Source organism: Psammomys obesus, unplaced genomic scaffold (genome assembly GCF_907164565.1).
Source record: "Psammomys obesus unplaced genomic scaffold, mPsaObe1.curated_primary_1811, whole genome shotgun sequence".
Taxonomy (NCBI): domain Eukaryota; kingdom Metazoa; phylum Chordata; class Mammalia; order Rodentia; family Muridae; genus Psammomys; species Psammomys obesus.
The window spans coordinates 16,771,009-16,777,501 of NW_026596149.1; positions in this window are offsets into that span (position 1 = coordinate 16,771,009).

Below are 6,493 nucleotides of genomic sequence, written 5' to 3' on the forward strand. Positions count from 1 at the left end.
TTTATTTATTTATTTATTTATTTATTTATTTATTTATTTATTTATTTTATGTGTATGAGTGCTCTGTCTGCATGTACACCTGCATGCCAGAAGAGGCATCATTTTACATTGTAGATGATTGTGAGCTCCCATGTGGTTGCCAGGAATTGAACTCAGGACCTCAGCGCTTTTACCTGCTGAGCCATCTCTCCAGGCCCCGACTTGTTTTTGACGTAGGGTGTCTCACCGGCCTGGAGCTCACTCAGTAGGCAAGGCTGGCTGGCCAGAGAGCCTCGGGATCTTCCTGTCTCCACCTCCTAGTACTGGGATTACAAGTAGGCGTCACCTTTGTAAATGGGCACTGGCAATGAATCTCAGATTCTCCGGCGTGTGCTGCAAGCACTTTATCAACCAAGGTACCTTTCTATCCCTTATTATTACAGCCATTATAGTCACCTATAACTTACATATATGGTGGCAGGTAGAGGGACACTGTAAATCCAGTGGTGGTCCCAAAAAGAAGAAAAGAGTACAATCCTTTCTTCCCTTACTACACTGAAGACATGAATACATTAAGAAGATGAAAACATTTTCTTGTTCCGTATTTTACCGAGACTCTGTCTGATCAAACTTGACCTCAGGCCTAGTCTCCAGATCTGAAATCTAGTCTTCTCCGTATGACCTGCTGCTCACTAAAGAGCTGATATGAAATCTTTCCACACAGCCACCGGCACACACAGGATAAGAAACAAGTCAGGTGGAAACGAGCCCGAGCACAGAACTCTGGAGCCCAAGCAGGCCTATTTCAATGTCCTGGCTGCAATCCATAAATGTGACATGTTCTTCAGGGTTCAATTAACCTCAGTGTTCCAACAGAATAATGAGCCGATTAGAATGACAGCCTCCACCAGAGAGCCAGAGGAAGGGACGGGGGAGACTAATTTCTGCAGGTCTCGAAGTGACATGAAGAACATGTATCATCTCAACACCTGCCTCCGCTGGCCAGCTGCCAAATCAGATCAGCTGTAGCTGCCCAGTCCACACATTGAGGGCTCTTTGTGCCTCTTCACAGTGCACTGACCTCTGGTACTCTTGGCTTCCTATCTGTCTCCTCTGCTGGGTCACAACCTATATGAGGGCACAGGCTCTTGTCTATGTTGCATTCTCCCTTCTACAGATTCCCACCTGTTGTAGAGACTAGTACATAAATCCTAAACAAACAAATGAATGAACTCCTCCCCTGCCTCCACACCCACCTCTGTGATATTTCCCTTTTATGCTCCTTCCTCCCCCTTAAACTTGCCATAGTTCGCTTGAACTTAACTTTCAGCATATACATGGATGTGGGAGCAGAGAGCACACAACACCCATAGGTGACCCCAACAAGCGACAGTCCCTCCCCACCCACTAGAGAAGGCCCTGGGGCTATTTGGAGTAATAGTATTCCAGCAACCTTTACTGATCATTCTTTTTTTTTTTTTTAATTAAAGGTTTTATATTCACTGAGTCATTTACTGTGAACAATAGGCTTATTTAGAGACGCTGGGCTTAGACGTTGAACATCTTGTTCAAGGTCACATAGTTAGAGGGGACTGGACCAGGAATGGAGCTCAAATACATCTGAATGAAATATTGTGTTTAAACAGCTCACTGTCCTATCTGTTGGAAAAGGCTTTGAATGAACTCTTGGCTTCCCGGTCCTTCTTCAAGCACTGTGACCATGCTGTCCACCCTGCTATTTAGCAGCCACATCTGAAGTCTGACTCTTGCCTCTTGGCTCCCAGGCTCTCAGAAAGCTGCCCTCGGAGTCTTTCAGTGGCTGAAGGGACAGAGTCCAAGCTCTCTGCCAACCACCGACCATGCAACACACAAGGAAATAAACTAACATTTAAATGCATTTTCAGCCTTCCACCTCGCCTTATCTAAGATGCAAGAGACAAAACTGACCCTTGGTTTGGATGGCTCCAAAGTTTCATTGGCACTGATGTTTCTAGAAGAACCCAAACACATTTTCTCTTGGCACTTGAAACTAGGTTCCAGATGGGAGAAGTGGATGAATACTAATTACTCTCAGCCAAGGACGTTTGAAGATCATCTCCCAGCCTCTACCCCCACCCCCGCCAAACCCCACAATCTCAATCATCTGTTTCTGAATTCAGCTCTCTCTGAGCCTAGAAAATAGCTAGTAGAGGGCAAAATTGATAAGATTTCTTTTCTACTTTTCATTTATCCGACAATTACTTGTTGGATGTTTACTCTCCCAGGCTAGATGCTCTGGAGTGATGGACCACAGATGGCAAAGCTTCTCCCTCGAGGTGTTCACGCCTAGGGAGAGAGTGGGAAAGGATGGAATGCTTTTACCAATGATGGCACAACCACAACACTGAGACTCTTACAAGACATTCGAGCAAAAGGTTCGTTGGGGATTGGCCTGATACTTGTCTTTTGATGCTAATTACTGGCCCTCAGGATCCAGTTACTGCCCTATCTTTGTTGTGGAAACCTGCTAAGACATTATTCCTGATTGCTTAATTAAGAGGCCTAAAAGCTGGGCAAGGCAGAACAGGGTAGGTGTGTCTAAGGCTCCTGGGCTTTGGGAACAGGAGAATCACAGGAAACCAACAGAGCGATGGGAAGAAAGGAGGAAGGAGGTCTCCATGATGGGTTAGCATGGAAAAGGAACCACATGGCCTGGGAAGAAGAAATACAAGGATGGCGTGGATGGAGAAAACATCAAGATGAAAAATATAAGCAAGTATTTATAAGATTATGGATGGAAGGCAGCCCAGATAGAAATGGTTAAGGTGGATGGCATGGGATTCAGGCTGGGAGGTTATTGAGGTAGCATAGGTGGAAATATCTGCCTGGCCTAAGGTAAATAAGGCAATTATAAAATCTAACAGATGTCTGTGTCTTATTAATTGTGGTAGAGGGTTAAACAACACCTACATAATAACAGTTAGGGCTAAAAATAAACATTATTACCCCCACATCATTTTATTTTCAACAATGGGTTCAATAAACATGCTCATGGTGTCTAATGTAGGTGTGAGGTTGGGAAGACTCTCTGAGTGCCATGACAGTAGATGTATCAGGACCACATGGGCAGAGAGGAAATGGGGATGCTTTTCAGACATGAGAACACCAACTACAAAGATGTTACAAGTAATGACAAGAACGGGGGGGGGGGTACAAGAAAATCCACACAGGCCAGAAATGGCAACATATGCTTATAACCCCAGCACTTGGAAAGCAGAGGGAGAAGCAGAGACATAAATTCAGAAGCCAGACTGGTCCACATAGTGAGAGCCCCTCTCAAGAAGAAAGAAAGAACAAGGAGGTGAGGAAGAAAGATAGGAAGGAAAGAAAGAAACAAACAAACAAAGAAGGTAGAAACAAAGAAAGAGAGGAAAAGAGAAGAAAAAAGGGAGGGAAGGGGGAAAGTAAGGAAGAGAAAGTCGCTATGCCTGGAGGAGCTCATTGTGAGTTGAGGCTGGAGAGGCAGGTGAGGGCTGGACTCAGCTTAGAAGTTTTATCAAGAAACTCAAGCATAACAGGAACAAGGGCTTTAAACACCGAGATGACACTATCAGCTATCTCAAAAGCATACCTCCAAGTTTCATACAAGTATTTAAGAGCTAACTGTACCTTTCATGTGAAATGGGAAGTAGGCAATTGCCTCCACCTACTGAGAAGCAACTTATCACACTTGATAACGTCAGAGAAACAGGACAGGATTCTTGTTCCATATTTTGAAATCTCTTAACATCTATATAATTTTTAATTTTTTTTTTTATTCCGAAGACCAAAAAGGAAAGCTGTGAAACAGAGAACTGAATCTTGAAGATTTGAGGAGGACATCTATCTGCCCTTCAGGGCCTCGGCCAGGTTTGCTTTTTATTTGAAACCATAACCCAGGCTTCCTGAAATAGACTTATCACTGCAATCTTCTGTAATCTCATCGGACCTTCCTGATGTCTCCCTTAGCCTGATGTGCCCTGAACAGTCTCGAGATTCCAAGAATTCAGCAAACTGTGACAAAACAGAACCTCATACAGCCCTCACCATATTCTCAGGACAAACACGGCAGTATCCTGTCAGTAAGTAGAACCACTCTGTTTTATTGGATATGTGATTCATAAGATGAAGATGGGAATAGAATGGAACCTATCCGCTATCGCAAGATTTACCCCAACCGTAACTATCATAGCTACCAGAATACAGACTTGTCTCAAACCCAGCTTGTTATGTAAATACTCTTCTTCTCATTAAAATAATCCATAAACAAATACAATGCATTTAAAGTGTTCTTTAAGATGAAAACAATTGCCAGGTGGTGGTGGTAGTGCTCTGCTTTATTCCTAGCATTTGGGAGGCAGAGGAGGGTGGATCTCTAAGTTTGAGGCCAGCCTGAGCTATAGAGAGTTGCAGGACAGCCAGGGCTACACAGAGAAACTCTATCTAAAAAAAAAAAAAAAAAAAAAAAAACAGTTTTAAAAATAAAAATAAAAACAATTGTTAGGGGCAGGGGAGATGTCCCAGTCAGTAAAAAGCTTGACTTGCAAGCATAAGGACTCAAGTTCAACACCTAGAACCCACTTTTAAGAAGACAGGTAAGATAGCACATACTATAAGTCTCAGCATCTGCTTTAATACCCTGCTGGGTAGAGTCTTTCAGAGGCCCTCTGTGGTAGATGCCTGTCCTGTTCCCTGTTTTCCTCCTCTTCAGATGTCCATCCAGTTTGCTTTCTGAGTGAGGATTGACATCTTACTCAGGGTCCTCCTCCTTTCTTAGCTTCTTTAGGTGAACACAGTTTAGTGTGTTTATCCTATATTATATGTCTAATATTAACATATAAGTGAGTATATACCATGTGTGTCTTTCTGGTTCTGATATACCTCACTCAGGATGATCTTTTCTAGTTCCCACCATTTGCCTGCAAATTTCATGATTTCCTCGTTTTTAATTGCTGAGTAGTATTCCCTTGTATAAATGTGCCACAATTTCTGTATCCGTTCCTCAACTGAGGGACATCTGGTTGTTTCCAGATTCTGGCTATTACAAATAAAGCTGCTACAAACATGGTTGAACAAATGTCCTTGTTGTATACTTGACCATATTTTGAATATATACGTAGGAGTGGTATAACTGGATCTTGAGGTAGCACTATCCCTAATTGTCTGAAAAAGCACCAGATTGATTTCCAAAGTGGTTGTAACTGGGCAGAGTGAAGGGAATCTTATGAAAGCAGGGGAGACAGAAAGACCTGGAGGGAACAGGAACTCCAAAAGGAGAGCAACAAAACCAAAAAGTCTGGGCACAGGGATCTTTTATTAGACTAATAATCCAACCAAGGTCCATTCATGGAGATGACCTAGAACTCCTGCACAGATGTAGCCCATGCCAGCTCAGTGTCCAAGTGGGTACCCTAGTAGGGCGAACAGGGACTGTCTCTGACATGAACTAAGTGGCTGGCTCTCTGATCACCTCCCCCTGATGGAGCAGCCTTACCAGGCCACAGAGGAAGACAATGCAGACAGTCCTGATGAGACCTGATAAGCAAGGGTCAGATGGGGGAGGAGGATGTCCCCTATCAGTGGACTTGGAGAGGGGCATGGGAGGAGAAGAAGGAAGGAGGGAGGGACTGGGAGAGGATGAAGGAAGTGGCTACAGCTGGGATACAAAGTGAATAAATTGTAATTTAAAAAAAAAAAAGATGGCACATACTTATAATCCCTACACTGGGAAGCAGAAAGGGAAAAATCCCTGGGGCCCATTGCCCAACCAACCTGTCTACTGCATAAGCTCCAAGCCAACGAGAGACCCTGTCTTAAAAAACAACGTTGTCCTCTGGCTTCCACATACATGTGAATACAAACCTGCACACACTCATACACACTCCAAAAAAAAAAAAAAAAAAAAAAAGTAAGAGTCACAGCAGAAGGGCCTTCACTCTTATGCATTCTGACATGCATATTTTGTGTGCTTGTGTGTCCAACTATGATACATTAGCCAGTGGCCAGGCATACAACTCACTTAACATCTGCCCCTAGGGATGGTTTCGTCTTACCACCTCCTCTCTCCACACATTAAAACTCTCCTTCCATTTCTCAACACTCAAGTCCTTCCCGACTTCAACAATGGCTTTGTATGGCTTTCCTATGGCAATAGGCATAGTTTAGTCACTGTACTGTCATCAGGACCTTATCATAACATAAACAACCAAACAGACCAGAGAGTCTAAAATGAAGAATCACAGCAGTTTTGGCTGGTTGGTTGGTGTTTTTATTCGAGAGGATTGTCTTCGTCTTCGTCTTTGTCTTTGTCTTTGTTTTCAGACAGAGCCTCCATATATAGGCCAAGTTGGCCTTGAAAACAAAATCTTCCTGCCTCTAGCTTTGCAGTCCTGGGATTACAGGCCTATACCACCATGCCCAGCTATAGTTTAGTCAGATTTCTGTCACTTCTTCCTATAAAGAGTAAAGGTCTTTGCATTTTTGTTTTTATACATGC